This window comes from Muntiacus reevesi, chromosome 13 (genome assembly GCF_963930625.1).
Source record: "Muntiacus reevesi chromosome 13, mMunRee1.1, whole genome shotgun sequence".
Taxonomy (NCBI): domain Eukaryota; kingdom Metazoa; phylum Chordata; class Mammalia; order Artiodactyla; family Cervidae; genus Muntiacus; species Muntiacus reevesi.
Window position 1 is genome coordinate 34,330,258 of NC_089261.1, and position 19,498 is coordinate 34,349,755.

Genomic DNA, 19,498 nt, shown 5'->3' on the forward strand with positions numbered 1-19,498 from the left:
GTGAGATAGCTAAAAATAAGTTTTTTCTATTTTTGTGTATTTTGATAAGTAAGGTCTATTTTTGTATTATCCAAAATAAAGAAGGAATTTAAAAATAAATAAAATAGAAATATGTGCTATTTGTTGAACAACTGATATGACTTCCACCAGTCTTGCTCAGCTGAAGTTTTAGGAGCTGCAAAGATCAAGGTTTATGCTCCTCCTCATATGAAAGATGGAATAAGGCATCTGCTGTCTGAAGTTCCATTTCTTAAGATCTTTAAATAAAGTTTTGTTTTGAATTTTCTTCAGGATATTTATTATACATCAGCAAGTTAATTGCTGGTTATAACATCTATTCTCTTACAGTTAACACGCTGTCTTAAATTTGGAGTGCATGCGTGCTCAGTCGTGTCCAACGCATTGCGACCCCATGAACTGAACTCCGCCAGTTTCCACTGTCCCTGGGACTTTTCCCAGGAAGGATACTTGCTGCTGCTTCTACTGCTCTAAGTCGCTTCAGTCGTGTCCGACTCTGTGCGACCCCACAGACGGCAGCCCACCAGGCTACCCCGTCCCTGGGATTCTCCAGGCAAGAACACTGGAGTGGGTTGCCATTTCTGCCTCCAATGCATGAAAGTGAAAGTGAAGTCGCTCAGTCGTAGAGTCGCTGACTCTTCGCGACCCCATGGACTGCAGCCTACCAGGCTCCTCCGTCCATGGGATTTTCCAGGCAAGAGTACTGGAGTGGGGTGCCATTGCCTTCTCCAAAGGATACCTGAAGTGGGTAGCTATTTCCTTCTTCCAGAGATCTTCCTGACCCAGGGAGAGAGCCTGCATCATCTGTATCTCCTGCACTGACAGGTGGATTCTTTAACACTGAGTCACCTGAAAATCCCAAATTTCCTATCTCAGGCAATTCTTTGACTGTACTGAGTGTTTTTTCTTTCTTTCTTTCTTTTTTTTGCTCTAATCATTATCTTGGGGCCACTGCTGAATTCTTGAGCTCCTAGGACAGGTGTTCGAATGAGTAGACTTAACTTACATGCAAAAGACTTGTGAATTTAATGACAGTTTTATGATCATTTAATAATTGTTTTTTGCCTTTGCTTTCTTGTCTATCTACCATCTACCTAACTACCTATTGATCGATTTATCTGCATTATTCCCAGCAGACTTGTTTCTTGAGAATTTAATGCCAATATTAATAGTGAATCCTCTGGAAGAGTACCAAGAAAAACTATGTGATATGAAAACAAGTTTCCTTGTGGACATTTTAATGGAAGCTGAAAATGTGTAAGGTACATTATTATAAACTAGCTTCAGCAGAATACCATTGACTTGGAGCTTTTTATAAATTGTTATACATTAGGAGGTGGCTTGTGTTTTTGGGGGAAAATAGCTCTAAGGAAAGTTCATATTCCATCGGCCCTGTGTTTCTTTACTCTCCTTCAGGGAGAAAAAATGCATTTATTTGAATAAGTTAACCTAAGAACATTAATTGGGTCACCTTACTAAGTGACAGATTTATCAAGGAATCTAAAAACAAGTCTGCACTGCATGAAGGCAAAAACACTTATTTATCTTTTCCCTGGAACTGGTTGAGATGTAAACTTTGATATATTTTTATCTGTATATGGATATTAACTGGAACACAGATGCCAAGAAAGAGTCTTCAGTTAAAAAAAAAATTGTCTTTCTGACATGCAGATATATGATCAAATGCTATTTTTGTTCCACTTCCTCATTATATTTTCATTTTCTCTCAGCAAATAGTTTTAACTAGATTTATTCAATGATCAGTAATTTGCAGACTAAAAAGACATCAAAAATACAATCTTGCTGTCAACTTCAAAGGAATACTATGCTTATAATAATAATAATAATAAGGTGTCATTATTCAAGGATGCTCTGGTTTTTTTTTTTTTTTTTTTGAGGGCTACTTTATCTCATTAAATTTACTTAAATTTAAAATGAGTAAGACAGGAAAAACTAGGTGGTTTCATCTTTTTAACAGAGAGTGTAACAATGTACAATAATAAATTATTAAAACCAGGCAAACCAAGCATCAAGCTGAAAGTATCAGATTTTCCATCTGGTACACTTGCTAAATACAGGTAATTATTCTTAAATGACTAACTCTATGTTCTTTAAACAGTCAATAAAGTATAAGGCATGTATTGAATACAGGATTCCCAAGTGGTTCAGTGGTTAAAAAATCTGCCTGCCAGTGCAGGAGAGGTGGGTTCAGTCCCTGGGTCAGGAAGATCCTCTGTAGGAGGAATGGCAATCCGGTCCAGTTTTCTTGCTTGAAGAATTCCATAGACAGAAGAGCCTGGCGGGCTGAAGTCCATGGGGTCGCAGAGTCATACACAACTGAGTACACATGCACATATATTGAATATAGATCTTCATAAGAAACATAAGCTCTTTATAAAATGATTACCAGACTTTTATCCAAATTTTTTGAACAATTTTCATTCTTAGAAATGTGAAGATGTTTATATTGATTATTAAATAATACCACTAGAAAAATTAAATAAAAACTTTCTCTAAAGTTCTGAGTGCTTTGACTGTTTAGTTGTTAAGTCATGCCCCCATGGACTGTAGCCCACCAGCTTCATCTATCCATGATATTTCCCAGATTTCCCAGAAAATAATTCTGGAGTGGTTTGCCTTTTCTTTCTCTTAGGGATCTTTCTGATCCAGGGATCCAACCTGCATCTCCTGCATTGGTTGGTGGATTCTTTACTGCTAAACCACAGGGAAGCTTTCTGGATGAATAGAATCTAATCTTTTTTTTTTGCTTTCATACTAAACAGAATAAAATTAAAATGTAATTATAGGGGTCATTCTTTCATATTTTAATGTCTGTATAATTAAAGGACTTTTATAATTGGTGACATTCTGGATCGCAAAGTCTGTGGGCCTTAGGAAGCATCACTACAAACAAAGCTAGTTGAGGGGATGGAATTTCAGTTGAGCTATTTCAAATCCTAAAAGATATGCTGTGAAAGTGCTGCATTCAACATGCCAGCAAATTTGGAAAACTCAGTAGTGGCCACAGGAATGGAAAAGGTCAGTTTTCATTCCAATTCCAAAGAAATGCAATGTCAAAGAATGTTCAAACTACCATACAATTGCACTCATCCCACACACTAGCAAAAGTGATGCTCAAAATTCTTCAAGCCAGGCTTTAGCAATACGTGAACGGCGAACTTCCAGATGTTCAAGCTGGTTTTAGAAAAGGCAGAGGAACCAGAGATCAAATTGCCAACATCCGTTGGATCATTTAAAAAGCAAGAGAGTCCCAGAAAACATCTATTTCTGCTTTATTGACTATGCCAAAGCCTTTGACTGTGTATCACAACAAACTGTGGTAAATTTTTAAACAGGTGGAAATACCAGACCACCTTACCTGCCTCCTGAGAAATTTGTATGCAGGTCAAGAAGCAATAGTTAGAACTGGACATGGAACAACAGAGTAGATCCAAATTGGGAAAGGAGTACGTCAAGGCTGTATATTGTCACTCTGCTTATTTAACTGCTATGCAGAGTACATCATGTGAAATGCCAGGCTGGATAAGCACAAGCTGGAATCAAGATTGCCAGGAGAAATATCAATAACCTCAGATATGCAGATGACACCACCCTTATGGCAGAAAGTGAAGAAGAACCAAAGAGCCTCTGGATGAAATTGGAAGAGCAGAGTGAAAAAGTTGGCTTAAAGCTCAACATTCAGAAAACTAAGATCATGGCATCTGGTCCCATCACTTCATGGCAAATAGATGGGGAAACAGTGACTATTTTTTGAGGGCTCCAAAATCACTCCAGGTGGTGATTGCAGCCATGAAATTAAAGGATGCTTACTCTTTGGGAGGAAAGTTATGACCAACCTAGACAGCATATTAAAAAGCAGAGACATTACTTTGCCAACAAAAGTCTGTCTAGTCAAAGTTATGGTTTTTCTGGTAGTCATGTATGGATGTGAGAGTTAGACTATAAAGAAAGCTGAGTGCTAAAGAATTATGCTTTTGAACTGTGGTGTTGGAGAAGACTCTTGAGAGTCCCTTGGACTGCAAGGAGATCCAACCAGTCCATCCTAAAGGAAGTCAGTCCTGAATATTCATTGGAAGGACTGATGCTGAAGCTGAAACTCCAATACTTTGGCCACCTGATGCGAAGAACTGACTCATTTGAAAGGGCCCTGATGCTGGGAAAGATTAAGGGTGGTGGGGGAAGGGAATGACAGAGGATGAGATGATTGGAAGGCAACAGTGACTCTATCGACATGAGTTTGAGTAAGCTCCAAGGCTTGGTGGTGGACAGGGAGGCCCGGCGTGCTGCATCCATGGGGTAGCAAAGTGTCGGACATGACTAAGCAACTGAACTAAACTGACACCACAATTTCTTTGCATGATATTAAAAATCTTTTTCTACAAACTTCACAAAATAGTGATTCCTCTTGGAAGCAAAAGCATTTTGTTTTAATTAAAAATTATTAACATGATAAAAACTAATGATAAGAAATAGAAATTTATCTTTCCTGCATCATTAAAACCTATGTTTGATAGTTTGCTTTTTTTGGTCTTAAAATATTTCTGAAATATAATGTAGATATCTTTGATTTTTATAAAATAATTGTGCTTCTTGTTCTACAGAGCATTTTGCTTAATGTAATACAGATAGAAATCATACATTTTGCATTTTAAGTGAAAAAATAATTAGATTATGGAAACTGTGAATCATGCTACATGGTACTTACACAAAAATGTCTTTAAGAGATTACTTGCCTGAAAATGGCATCAGATTTATCAATTAGAAATATAATTTTAATATTTTTCTAGCTCTGTCTCATGCTGGCCTAAATGAGTTCCAAAATAGTTAGCCTAATAATATTTATAAGAAAATTTACACTCATTTCAAGAAAAGTATGACTCTATAAGTGGCATCTTATATGAATATATGGAATAACTAATTATTAATGATAATAATTTTCTAATCAGTTTCTTTTGGTAGTATCCAAAATATACACATATTTCTTTCTATTTAACTCATAGATACAAAATTCTGTAGATAACCTGAAGGAAGTTTGACAGAACCCTACAAATATAGATTATATTTTATTATGTGAAACTACTTATAACTTTGAAAAGATGATCTAGAATGAATTCAGTCATAAAGTATTTTATATTTCAAATATGTATATTTATTCTATAGTTCAAAGTTCATTGGATAAAAAGTTAAAAAATATAAAAAATATTCTATTTTATTTATAATCCATTGTAGGTTATTAAAATTTTGATAAATATTTAAATAATTAACTTATGAATCAAGTGTTGAATTTTCTGATGATCTTCTGACAATACTAGTAAAGATATATCTTTTTACATTTCACATTGAACTTTCATTACCTGACCATAAATTATTTAATTTCTCCCCAAATGTTTGAGGACCTAATCAATTTCTCGATGGCCTCTTTTATTCATTCTGGTTATAAATGAGTCACTTTTGAAGAATTTATCATACAATAACTCTTACTGAGTTTCTCTTCATCATTTTAATGACCAAGGTCTAAGTAGTCAATGGCTTTGCACATGACTTGGGCATTTGTCTAACTTTCTTTGACTTATGAAAGCTCAGTTATATAACTGTGCACCTCTGTATCTTCTGACCTCTTCATTATACCATTAAGCAGAAAGATTAATGATTGGCTTAACTAGTCACAGCTACATAGTGACAGATCTAATACAACTAAGGAATATTTACATGTAAATAAAAGATATACTAAAATCAGAAAATATGTGTGTATTTATTTAATTTGGCTTCCATAAGAAGATGCTAAACAGATTGTGTGCCTTAAACAATAGAAATCTATGTTTTCACATTTCTGGGGACTAGAAATTCAAGACAAAGATTCCTTAAAATAATAAACATAGAACTACTATAGGACACAGCAATCCCACTTCTGGGCATATACCCAGGGAAAATCATGTTTTAAAAGGATACGTGCACCCTGATGTTCTTTGAAATAGTATTTACAATAGCCAAGGTGTGGAAGCAACCTAAATGTCCATTGACAGATGACTGTATAAAGAAGATGTGGTATATATACATATATGTATATATATATTCATATATATAATGGGTTATTAGTCATAAAAAAATGAAATAATGCCCATCACAACAACATGGATGGCCCTGGAGATGATCATAATAAGTGAAATAAGTCAGACAGATAGTGACAAATATTATATGATATTGCTTATATGTGGGCTGTAAAAAATGATGCAAATGCACTTATTTACAAAACTGAAACACTCACAGCCTTAGAGAAGGAACTTATGATTGCCAGGGAGGAAGGGTGTGGGGAAGGATAGATTTAGAGTTTGGGACTGGCATGTACACAGTGCTATGTTTAAAATAGATAACTAATAAGGGTCTACTGTAAAAAATAATAATAATACATATAAAACAAAGTGCAGGAAGGTTTAGCTTCTTCTGACTCTTTCTCCTTGGCTTGTAGATGGTCACCTACTCGCACCTACTCGCTGCCTACTCGGTAACCCATCTTTGCACACAGACTGCTGGTATCTCTTTCTCTTCTCATAAGGACATCAATTACATTGGATTATGGAGCAACTTTAATGGCTTTATTTTAAAGTACTTAGCTCTTTAAAGACATCATCTCCAAATACGGTTGCATCCTAAGATACTGATGGTTAGGACTTCAACATATGAATTTGAGGTGATACAATTCAGTCCATAACAATGTATAATTCCATTATTATGAATTATTATTTTGATTGTTATACATATTTTATTATTAAACAGATCTATTTTGCTCTTTTGTTATTAGAACTGGACTTTTATTACTAGTAATAGCACTAGTGAAAATAACACAGAGAGAAATCAATATGTTAGACCAAACTCAATGTATGAAATTCAAAGTCCCAATAGCATTCAAGATAAATGTATAAATTCACCTCCTTGAAGCATTTGTATTTTCTTCCAGACTTCTCGAAAGTTATTATAAAATATTTTCTTTATTCCTCTCTTTCTCTTAACTATCACATCAGATGCATCAGCAAGTCCAACAGTACTAACTCCAAAATAAGTTCAGAAGGATTCCATATCACATTTTCTGCATAGTACTCAGCATAATTTAGGGACCAAGCTATAATTATCCCTAAATTAAATTATTTCAATTTCCCAATCTCCCAAATTCCATAGTATTGATTATTCAATGAAATTTGAAAAGAGAAGCCAAAATAGTATGTTATATTACTGTATACAAGATGAATACATTCTAGACATCTGCTATATTCCATGGTGCATAAAATTTACAGTGCTATACTGTACACTTAGAAATCTTCTTAAGAAAGTAGAGCTCATATTAAGTGTTTTTAATATATGAAAAAAGTGAAAAAAATCACAGCCATAAACCAAAGGAGACAATTTGTATAATCACATCAATAGACTTAGAAAAAAATGAAAAAATGAAACAAACACACATTCTTGATAAACACCCTCCATAAAAAAGAAACAGAATGGAACTTTTTCACTGATAAAGACTATCTACAAAACATCTACAGCCTACATTCTACTTAAAAGTGAGAAAGTAGAGTTTTCCCCTTAAGATGAGAGCTAAGGCAAAGTTGTCTGCTTTCTCATTACTCCTATTAGACCTAAAACACAAGTCTTAGCTAGTACAATAAGGCAAGAAAAAGATATAAACATTTATTGGTTAGGAAGAAATAAATTTTTCTTTCTTTTGAAAGATGATACAATTTTCTATGAAAAATTAACTTCGGTGGCTAAATCATTAAAAATCAACATCTGTAAAAAAACTTCTGGAAATAATGCACAATTATGGCAAGTTTACAGGCAACAAGTCTCACATGGAATAGTTAATTACTTTTTAATATATAAAAATGTAAAGCACAAAGCTATCAAGCTCCCAGAATAAAACATAGAAGAAAAACTAGGTAACCTTTCAGTGTGGTGATAATATTTAAGACTGTTTTTGTTCAGTTGCTCTTTGACTTCAGTTTGCTCATGTCCAACTCTTTGAGATCCCATAAACGTAGCCCTCCAGGCTTCCTTGTCCTTCACAATCACACAGAGCATGCTCAAATTCATGTCCTTTGAGTTGGTGATGCAAACCAAACATTGCATCCTCTGTTATCCCCTTCCCCTCCTACCTTCAATCTTTCCCAGAACAAGGTTTTTTTCCCAGTGAGTCAGCTCTTCACATCAGGTGGCCAAAATATTGGAGCTTCAGCTTCAGCATCAGTCCCTCCAAGGAATATTCAGGATTGATTTCCTTTAGGATTGACTGCAGTCCAAGTGATTTTATATTCTTACAGTCCAAGTGATGCTCGAGAGTCTTCCCCAACACCATAGTTCAAAAGCATCAGTATTTAAGATAAAAATGCTGAAAACATAATTCAACAATTGAAACTCTCTCATTGTTGGAAGAAATGAAGAAAGGCACAGCCACTGCAAACACAGATTTGCAGTTTCCCTTAAAGCTAAATATAGTCCTACATATGACCGAGCGTTACACTCCTCCCTGTTTGCACAAATGAACTAAAATTTGTGTTAACCCAAAAACTTGCACACAAATGTTTGCAGCATCTTTATTCATAATTTCTAATACTTGGAATTATCCAAGATGTCTTTCAGGTGGTGAATGAATAAATGAACTATCTAGACAGTTGAATATTATTCAGCATTGACCTATAAAGTTATAAAAACACATGGATGATGCCTAAACACATATTGCCAAGTGAAATAATTCAATTCGAAAAGGCTATGTACTCTATGATACCAACTATATGACATTCTAGAAAAGGCAAAATTATTGAGACAATAAAGCAGCTATTTGTTCAGGGAGTTCAGGGAGAGAGAGAGAAAACGATGAGTTATTGGAGCAGAAGGGACTTTTAGGGCAGCAAGATTATTCCATAGGACATTGCAATGGTAGATACATGCTACCAAAAGAGAAAAAAAAAAAACCACACACACACACACAAATCTGGAATGTACAACACAAAGATTGACTCCTAATGAAGCTATGCACTTCAGTTAATAATAATGCATCAGTATTGCCTCATTCATTGTAATAAGTGTACCACACTAATACAAAATATTAAGAAGCAACTGTGTGAGGGAGCAGAGGGAGTATATGGGAAGTCTGCACATTTCACTCATTTTTTCCTGTATACCTAAAGATAATAAAAAATGTAGAATCTATTAAATTATATTAAACTATATTTTTAAATAGTATATTCAGAAAAATGAATATAATAAAAAGCTTATATAATTGGAAGTTAAATTAATTCCATCAGACAACTGCCAAGAGTTAAATAAAGCAGACTGATTACAAAAGTAGTTTGTTGAATGACAATTTTCCCTGCTGGCTAAGACAGCAAAGAATCTGCAATGCAGGAGATTCAGGTTTGATTCCTAGGTGGGGAAGATCCCATGCAGAATGGAATGTCTACCCACTCCAGCATTCTTGCCTGGAGAATTCCATGGATAAAGGAGCCTGGGGTCAGTCCATGGGATCACAGAGAGTCAGACACGACTTAGCGACCAAAACTTTCACTTTTTTTTTGAATGAAAAAAAAAGTAAAAAAAAAAAAAAAAAAACAAAGACAGAATAAGAATTATGGAGAGCATTACCCAAGGTTGGAGGCTCCCAGGTAGCACTAGTGGTAAGGAACCTGCCTGCCAATGCCAGAGACACAGAGACACAGGTTTGACCCCGGGATCGAGAAGATCTCCTGGAGAAGGGAAAGGCAACCAACTCCAGCATTCTTGCCTGGGAAATTTTGTAATCAGAGGAGCTTCATGGGCGATAGACCAAGGAGTCACAAAGAATCAGACACGACTGAGCACACACCAACACACACAGAAGGCTGAACTCCAATTCATAGAATATATTTTTAAAAAGACACATTTTGTTTATTCAAAATTATTTGCTTTTCTCACAACTAACATGTAGATAATGGAAACAAAATAAATACAGAAATAAGAACTCTCACATTGCCTTGTTTTTTAATACATAAGTCTTTAAACAGTTTTTTATAGCCTTCCCACTATGCATCTGATCTTTCCTGTTTTTAATCAGTTTCTTTTATTGTTTGAATCTTTCGCATAACATCAAAACTGTCTTTCAAATTTTTTGCCACCTTTTAAAAATTCCTGAAATTATACATTTTCTACGAGAATTTATTCTATATGGCCCCATATTTATCCCTTCCCTCTATGAAACATTTCCAAGCCACCAGGAAATGGAGTATGTTTATGTCTTTTTGAGTTTGGATTGGACTTTGATAAATAAAATAAGGTGAAAGTAGGGTATGCTTCTTCTTAGCCTTGTCTGAAATAGACTGTGTGTGGTTCTACTCTCTTACAATTCTGAAACCACGTGAACAAATCTGGGCTGGCATGCTGGAGGCTGAGACCATAGGAGCAACAGCCCAGGCTTCACAAGATTTCCTTCATGAATGACATGTATGAATGAGCCAGCCACAGCCAACACAACAGCTGCCAGAGACACCCGAGTGTGCACAGCTGAGACCGGCTAGGGATGCTTCTGTCCAAAAGAACCACCACTTTTTGCCAATCTGCAAAGACGTGAAGTAATCAACGGCTCCACTGCTATAATTTACTAAGTTTAAAACCATTTATTATATAGCAAAATTTAACTAAAATAAGAAACTTCAAAATACACATATAATAATGACTGTCAAGATCTTTCATCTCTTATAAGCTTTCTCCTAAATTCTTGTTATTTACTTATCTTCAAGTGGATACCCACTGACAACTTAAACATTTTCAATACTGAAATAATTTTCCTTTTTAAACATTTTTTTCTTATATTTATTTTATTGAGTCATATTACTACAAAGTCATAAACATTTGAAAAAATTATTGTAATCATGACTTCCTTCTAATATATCACCAACTGACTAATGAATCATAGTAAATGTCTCATAAACACACCACTATTTTTTTTTTCTATTTATGGCCTTCAGCCAGAATATATTCAACTATAGCCTGGATAATTTAATCTCTTTTTAACTGCTCTTTTTATCTGCAGGGTCTTACTTTCAGTCTAAACAAAAATATGATTCTATATTGCAATCATTGTTGTGTAAAATATCTTATAAAATGTATTTTTTCTTTATACTTTTCAGAGTAAAATAATGTCATATCTGATACACACAAGCAAAATATACTTTGATCAGTTCTTAAATTACAAAGCCTATATTTCTACCTAATTTGATCCTATCTTCAAAATATGTCCATTTCTCTATAATTCCTTATCTTTATAAATGCCGTTTAATCTTCCTAAAATTCCCCAAATTTATCATCACTGTATGTCAGCTGTCCTACTTTTTCTTTAAGTACCGGTTCATGTATTATCACCAGCAACTGTAGATGAAACATATTACATAATAATAAAAAATATGTTACCTTAGGAAGCAAACAAATATGATCATTGAGGCAATAATAGTTTCCATTTGGATTTTAAAGACACTTTTGAATCATTCATCAAGTAATATGTCCTGTCCTTTTATGAGACTGTGTGTGTCTTCTATGGTGTTACAGTTAAAATATCGCCAGATTTTTTTTTCTTCCTAATGTCTCTGCTTCCTTCAAGTAAGTTAACAGTCACTTTTTGATAGATCACTATATTTATCTTAATTATAAACTTTTACTTTAATAATGCCTTAAGAAAAAAAAAACACTCTGAGTAAAATTTTCTTCGTACAAATAGATCAAATACCATTGATGGTGCTGAATTTTCTATTCTCTACGATCTAGTTACCTCCTACAGGGTTCTGTTGGTTTAAAGATTTCTTAGTGTCTCTTTTTCTGACTGTACTGACACAAATTAAAGACTGAAGTGAAAATTTCTTTCAAGCAGTTGTCATTCCATCACATTTTTGCATCAACCACTTATTCTACATCAACACTAAGGCCCCCCCATAAACTATCCCATCTTAGTGTCCTCGATGTCTAATTGACTGTCAGCTCCTCAGTTTCATCCTCCTGCTTGCTATGTTGGTGACAGTGCTCAGAAAACACTTAATTTTACTGACACCATTTAAAGATCAACTGAAATGTTGCAAATCATCTGACATTTTTTTTTATCCTCACTTTATCATCTCTATGGAGGATAGAATCATCATGTCAAAAACTCATGCATTGACATTGTATGGCATGCTAAATGCTTATGGGATTATAGTTGGTTTCTCTAGACAATTATAGTTCATTCAAAATTACAAATAATTGCAAACAATTCCCAAATTATCAATTGCAGTAGATACTCTTTTAAATTTACTTAATTAGAAAATTTATCATTCAAAAATTTGAAGAAAGAGATTTCTTGAAAGATACTGATCCATCATGACTAATCATTTTCAGATGTTTCCTCTTACAAGAAAAATTATGAATTGTACTTAACATTGACAGCATTTTTATCTCTAACTTATGTTAAATATTTCCCATGTCAAATATCTTTACTAACTTAAAAAAATTAACAAATGACTTGTGGTTTTTTGATTTTGCAATCACCTCAATAGTTTTTACACTAGTATTTATATATTTTCAGCATTTGATTTATTTGTTAAATAAATTTATATTAATTATATAGATTTCCTGGTATTCAGACTGTAGTCAATAACTCACTTTTCTTTTTAGCTATAGCACCTTATATACCAAACATGTAATTTACAATATTATTTACTTAATTTAATATTATGGAATAATATTTGCTTAAGAATCACTTAATTTGTTAAAGTCTTTTATATATATTCTCATTGAAGCTTCAACCAATGTTTGTTTCTTAACGTGTTATTCCACACACATACTCTTTTACTGGTTCTTCTCAACACCATCTACAAATGTCCAATCACTGTCAGCTTAATTATAGATTAAAAAATTGTTATGCATCCTTAATACCGCTAAAACATTTTCTTTGCCTGTAAAATTATCATTGTAGGTTTTTTCAATAAGTTATCAAATTGTATTTGGTTTGATGACAATTTGTATATTTGTAATGAGTCTTCATCCTTGTAATGTAAGGTTCAGGAGGAGAGTTTTGAACTCTCATGAAATCTAGTACAATGATTTGCACAGAGTAAATACATTAAATAGAGTAATGTAAATATATTAAATAGAGTAAATACCTTAAAAGTTTTTGCATAAATGATGAATACATATTATGTGATGAATTACAAATGATAAAGATTTCTTGTATCACTTTTATTGAAAATTTTCACTTATATAATTGTAATTATCAACATTTTTATTTATTGTCACAATCTTTCAAAAAATATCAAAAGAAACATTTTCTAGAGTTCTATGCTTCCTCTGGTGGCTCAATGGTAATGAATTTGCCTGCAAATGCAGGAGATGTGGGTTCAATCCCTGGGTCAGAAGACCCTCTGGGGAAAGAAATGACAACCCACTCCAGTATCCTTGCCTGGGAAAACCCATTACAGAGGAATATGGTGGGTTACAGTCCATGGGATTACAAAGAGTTGGACATGACTTAGTGACTAAACAGCAACAACAACAGCAAATGATTCAAAAAAGTGAAAATTGCTTAGGAGATAAAAAGTACATAAATCTATAGGCAGTTTAAACAGTAGATCTAGGGAGGATACTGCTAATTTCTAGGTGACTATCAAATATTATGTGGTTTTGATCATCACTTTGCCAACTTATTGAAAGACAAATTGCTGTGCCAACATCTCAACAATTTCAAATAAATTAAGTTTAGGATAAGTTCCAAGTCCCTCCATTTTAAACCTGTAAGTAATTATTATAAGGGTGATCCATTTCTAGGACTAATTTAGAGAAACACTGTTCATGTCTTTTGCTTGTTTGTTTTATTGTTGTCATTTATTTGGGTGGAGAGAGAAGGTATTCTAAAAGAAGTAAAGCAGGTTAAGATTTCTGTCACTTTATTTAGGTATATACGAATTGGCATCTTAAAACTCTGAAGAAAAGATATTTTTGAGAATTTGGAAATAGCTGTTTAGAGTAATAGATATATAGGACATAATGGAAAGGTTGAGTCTGGGGAGAATCACAAATGGTAAGAGACAAATTGGCAAGAATGACAGATGAAGGTCCTTGTTCTGACTTGGGATTTAATGTATTCTTCCCCACTATGTTTCTATTATTCTGAAACTTTTAGTCAAAGTGCTATGGCTATAAACTTGCATTTTTGGAGAAACTGAAGCTAAGGAAAAATAAACACCTGGGCAGAACAGAAGGGAAAGAAGACTGTTCTCAAGGTGATAACTGAAACTAGATCTGGGAAGAGATATTAGGGAAGAGAAGTCATAGAAAAACATGACTGACACTTCAGGCATCATCAGAAGTATTGATAATGGTACTGGGACATTCCCAATAGGATCTGGGATGAAAAGTGTAATCATTTTATTTGGATTAAGAGAACAAGGTGACTGTAAAAGGTTGGAAACAAGGAACCCAAAGAGTTATATAGGCTTGAATATTTGAGAGTATTTTGCATGTATTTAAGCACATACAGAATGCTAAAAGCTGAACAGGTGTGTATTTTTCTTGCTTATTTTAATTAAAACTTTCTTAGAAGTAGTGATTCTAATTAAAGTTGGCAAATCTGAAAATGGAAAGAGGTATAAATAATAGCAATTTGCAATGACAATCTAGACTACAGCAGCTGCTACAAATAAACATTTCACAAAAAATTCAAAAAATAGGGATGATAATTGGGTAAGACAAGAGACAAAGCAGAATTTCATAAACTAAATATATAAAAGAATAAAAATTCCAACCAAAAATTCTAACCAACCTGTCTTTCCCCACCCTGTTTTCTGTATACAACATGCCTGAAAAGAAAGTTTCTTAACTTCCAAAATAATGAGATTTACTTAATCATAAAATCATATGTTGAAATTGGGAAGATGATTTGTTCTGTAACTGTAAAACATCATTTTGGGGATGTGTACGTGAGATGTGTAGGACTGATAAAACCTCTGCCCCACAAATGCAAAAAGTTGCAGAATGGTTTATGCCCAACAGATTTATCTATAGTCTAAGCAATTTTAAAGAATGGTATTGTCTGGTACTTTGTTATCTAGTCAGAGATGTCACAAAAATCAGCTTTGAACTGTATGGAAAATAATATGAGAACATACACTGAGAAGTAATGAGAAGCTCTAAATTGTTTACTTAACAAGAAAACCAACTCCTTTGATCTAATGCCTGGCAGTTTCTTTTCAATCTTCTTTTAGTCCTTTGTTGTTGTTGTTGTTATTGTTTGATGAGGGTCAGGGAGCAAATGCTATTCTATCCTGTGCGTTTGGTAAGCACACTTTCCCCTCATTATCACATCATTCTTTGTTCAAAGAATATTTGATGTATATGGCAGTTTTTGAACCTCAAGGATGACTATGATGAAATATTCAAATAATACTTTGAATTCACATCAAATACATATCAACATTTCAGAAGACAAACTGATCAGAATTTGCTAAATGCAACCGGAAATTCATTTTTTATAAGGAAAAATAATTGGCTTGGGAAAAATTTACCACCTATGATTGAAAAAATAAAAAATTATAGGAGGTGTATTTGATATGGTCCATTCCAATTAAAAACAGCTACCTCTAAACAAAGACATGCACAGCCCTCAAGATTGCCAGCATTTTGTTCACTCTGAATTAGTTTGCATTTTCCACTGAAACCATTTATTTTATTTTTAATTTACTAATGGAAATATTCATATCCAAAACATCTTCATATTTTTGGCTGAGAATTTTCTTTTCCAATTAGGCACCAAGATTAGTGTTAAATTTTTAATGTGAATGAGGAAATAGAAAAGAAACATAAGACACGTTTCTCCTCCATAATTAAATATAATTTCTCCTAAAAATAAAAATCAAGAGGAAGAATAGAATTAAAATATGCATAATTTATTTTAGAAATTAGTATTTTTTAAAATAGTATTTGAGAAAGTTTTAAAACAACATCATAAAATATAGTTTCATTGCTATTATTTACAGAAACAGAATTCTCTGTTTTGGTCACAAAAATTAAAGTCATAAGCAAAATAAATAAGGGTAAACTATTCCTACAATAAGAATGTTATTAAAAGTTGAAATGTTAAAAAAAGAAGGCAATGTTGTGAAGTAATTAGCCTCCAACTAATAAAAATAATTGAAAAAAAAAGAAGGCAAACATAATTTTGTATCAATATTTTAGAATCTTAGGGAAAATCTGCTTTGGCCACTATCTTTTTCTTTTCTTTTTTTTTAGGATGATGCATTGTTAAAAATTGTACTTTTATTGGAGTACAGTTGTTTTTAATGTTAGTTTCAAATGTACATCCATAATTATTGTAAAAATGTCTCAGAAAAATCTTGGTAAATTCTGCATTTAAGTTTGTTTTGCTTACTCAACAGCATTAGGAGAAAAACATTCTTGTTCAATGATCATTAAAATGAAATTTTCTCCTTAGAATTTGTGAAGAGGAATCAGTGGTGAGAAACGGATTGCAAGTAATATGTCAGTGCCTTGGTTTTTAATGATGACAGATTTCTGGAAATTAGTTTTCAAAATGTAATATTGGTTTAATAGATATGTCTTTAAGGAATAGTCAACTAGAATTACTCAGATTTTACCTGGTAGACCAATAAAAAGAGGTTGAGGAAATTTAAACTTTTAACCAATTAATGAAAAGATAATGTGATCCACAAACTACTCAGGTTTTACTATAATATTTTCTTTCTCTTTTAATATATTTAATAGTGATTCAATATATTTAATAGTGATTTAATATTTAATATATTTAATAGTGACTGTGATTTTATGGATTGCTTTAGTTGTAAGGCAGTCTTTCTTGTTAAAGGCAATCTTTCTAATCTATTATATGGTTTTCTGTTTAAAAGCATAAACCCATAAATACATCAAAGAATTCATAGCTTTTATCTTATAATATTGCTCTTTTTCTAAACATGTATTGCTGTTAAAAATAGCATGTTTTTGGTATATTTTACATTGGCAAATTGATCACATTAACACTCATTCTTATTTTACACCTCAAAATAGTTTTAAGATTTTTCTGAAATATATTCTTTGTGGATTCAATTAAATAATGTGCTAATTCATAAATGTTTAAATATTGAGGTAATTCATATGTGTGTGTGTGTTTTATTTAGACTTTTTAAATATTATTACTAATAGGTTACTCAATGAATTAAGAAAATAAATCCTAATAATTTAAAATAAATTTGTATTACAGGTGTTTGAGCATCTGTGAGTTTATTTTGGTCAGACAAATACATTTTTTTCTATATTACTTGGACTATTCAGTGTAAACTATTCATTCAAGTTTTATTGAGTACCACTTGGTGCTAGACATTATCAAGATATTAACAGTAAATAGCAAATAAAGCAGAAAATGAGTAAATCTTGTCTTCATGGTACTTATACTTTAGTACAGCAAGACAAACATAAGTGTAATAAAAAATAAAATAATGAAACAATGGGTGCTAAGAGTAAAAATCAAGCCAAGGAGGACGTTGAAAGTTGGGGAGCCCTTTCAATTTTGAGTGATCAGAGGTTGCCTCACTGGCAGTTGACAGTCTATCAAAGAAGCAAAGGACTTGAGGACAGAGGCCAAGTAGACAGCTACTTACCGAAGACCATTTATCCTAGGTAGATGAGTCAGTATTTTGCTTATAGTGAGGGACAAACAGAAAGGAAGACCAAGGGGCTGAATGAAGTGAGAAAGGGAAGATGACAGGTGATGTCCAACAGGTAATAACATGTGTTGGAGGATTTTAATTGTGATAACCTTGTAGGACAATGTAAGAGTGTTGTATTTTAAACCTGAGTGATGTGGGTAGACAGGGGGAACATTTTAAGAAACAACATAAGCCAGACTTCTAATGGATTCAGGCTTGTTATATTATCATCAAGAAAACATACAAGCATGAGCTTTTATCCCTAATTATCTATAGTTGCACCTATAGCATGGTAAGACTTCACCAGTAGTTCACACAGTAAAGCATCTTCCTACAATGTGGGAGGCCCAGGTTCGATCCCTGGGTCGGGAAGATCTTCTGGAGAAGGTAATGGTAACCCGCTCTTGCCTGGAAAATCCCATGGATGGAGGAGCGTGGTAGGTTACAGTCCATGGGGTTGCAAAGAGTTGGACATGACTGAGCCACTTAACTTTCTATAGCATGATAAAGCAAGCAAGTATATAGTCAACTTTGCATATTGCTACAAGATATAAAATTGGTGTGTGCCTTAACCAAGTTCATACCCACATTGGCCACACTGGTCTCATTTATATACAGAGATTCAGATACTGGAAAATATTTTGAACTTTCTGAAGAAATCAGTCTAGTCAAAGCTATGGTTTTTCCAGTAGTCATGTATGGATATGAGAGTTGGATTATAAAGAAATCTGAGTCCCAAAGAATTGATGCTTTTGAACTGTGGTGTTAGAGAAGACTCTTGAGAGGTCCTTGGATTGCAAGGAAATCCAACCAGTCCATCCTAAAGGAAATCAGTCCCGAATATTCATTGGAAGGACAGATGCTGAAGCTGAAGCTCTGATGCGAAGAACTGACTCATTGGAAAAGACCCTATTGCTGGGAAAGAATGAAGGCAGAAAGAGAAGGGGACGACAGAGAATGAGATGGTTGGAAGGCATCACTGACTCTGTGGACATGAGTTTGAGTAGGCTCCAGAAGTTGGTGATGGTCAGGGAAGCCTGTTGTGCTGCAGCCCATGGGGTCACAGAGTTGGACACGACTGAGTGACTGAACTGGACTGGAGAAACCCTATGAGATTAGACTATCTGATGTAGCTTTTTTTAAATATGAAGCATAAACTTACATTTTCATAAATCTTCAGATATGCCAACTATGACATTTTCATATGAATACATTTGTGTATTTGGGCTTTTGTATACAAACAAGAACTATTCTAATATGTGATACGATATTGTCCTTGACTCCATAGTCTCAGTAAACACTGTCTCATCCTATAACAAATTAGTCAAGAGTATCAAAACTGGTAGAATAAGTATCAATCCAGCTTTGTCAGTAAAAATGCACGCAATGTCAAGTAAGTTGCAGATATTCCTTCAGCTTCTTTTATAAAATGGAGAAAAACAATAGCATCTGTCCCAATGGGGTTTTACTAGCTAGTTGATTAATAATACATGCAAAATATTTGGAATTATACCTAGCACACTGTAAGACTTCAAAATGGTTAGCTTTTTTTTTTTTAACCTTTGTTGAATCAAATAGTTAATAAAGAGAAGAGTTAAGAGGGATGATCTTTTGTATTGGTGGAGGGCATGGCATTACAGACTTGAGTCAGAAAATTCAGCAGAAATTGCACAGAGCTAATAAAATATGAGAGATCCAAAACAAATGTAACTGCATCGAAATAGTTTATTTTTTTTCCATTTTAAACACATGAGTGGATG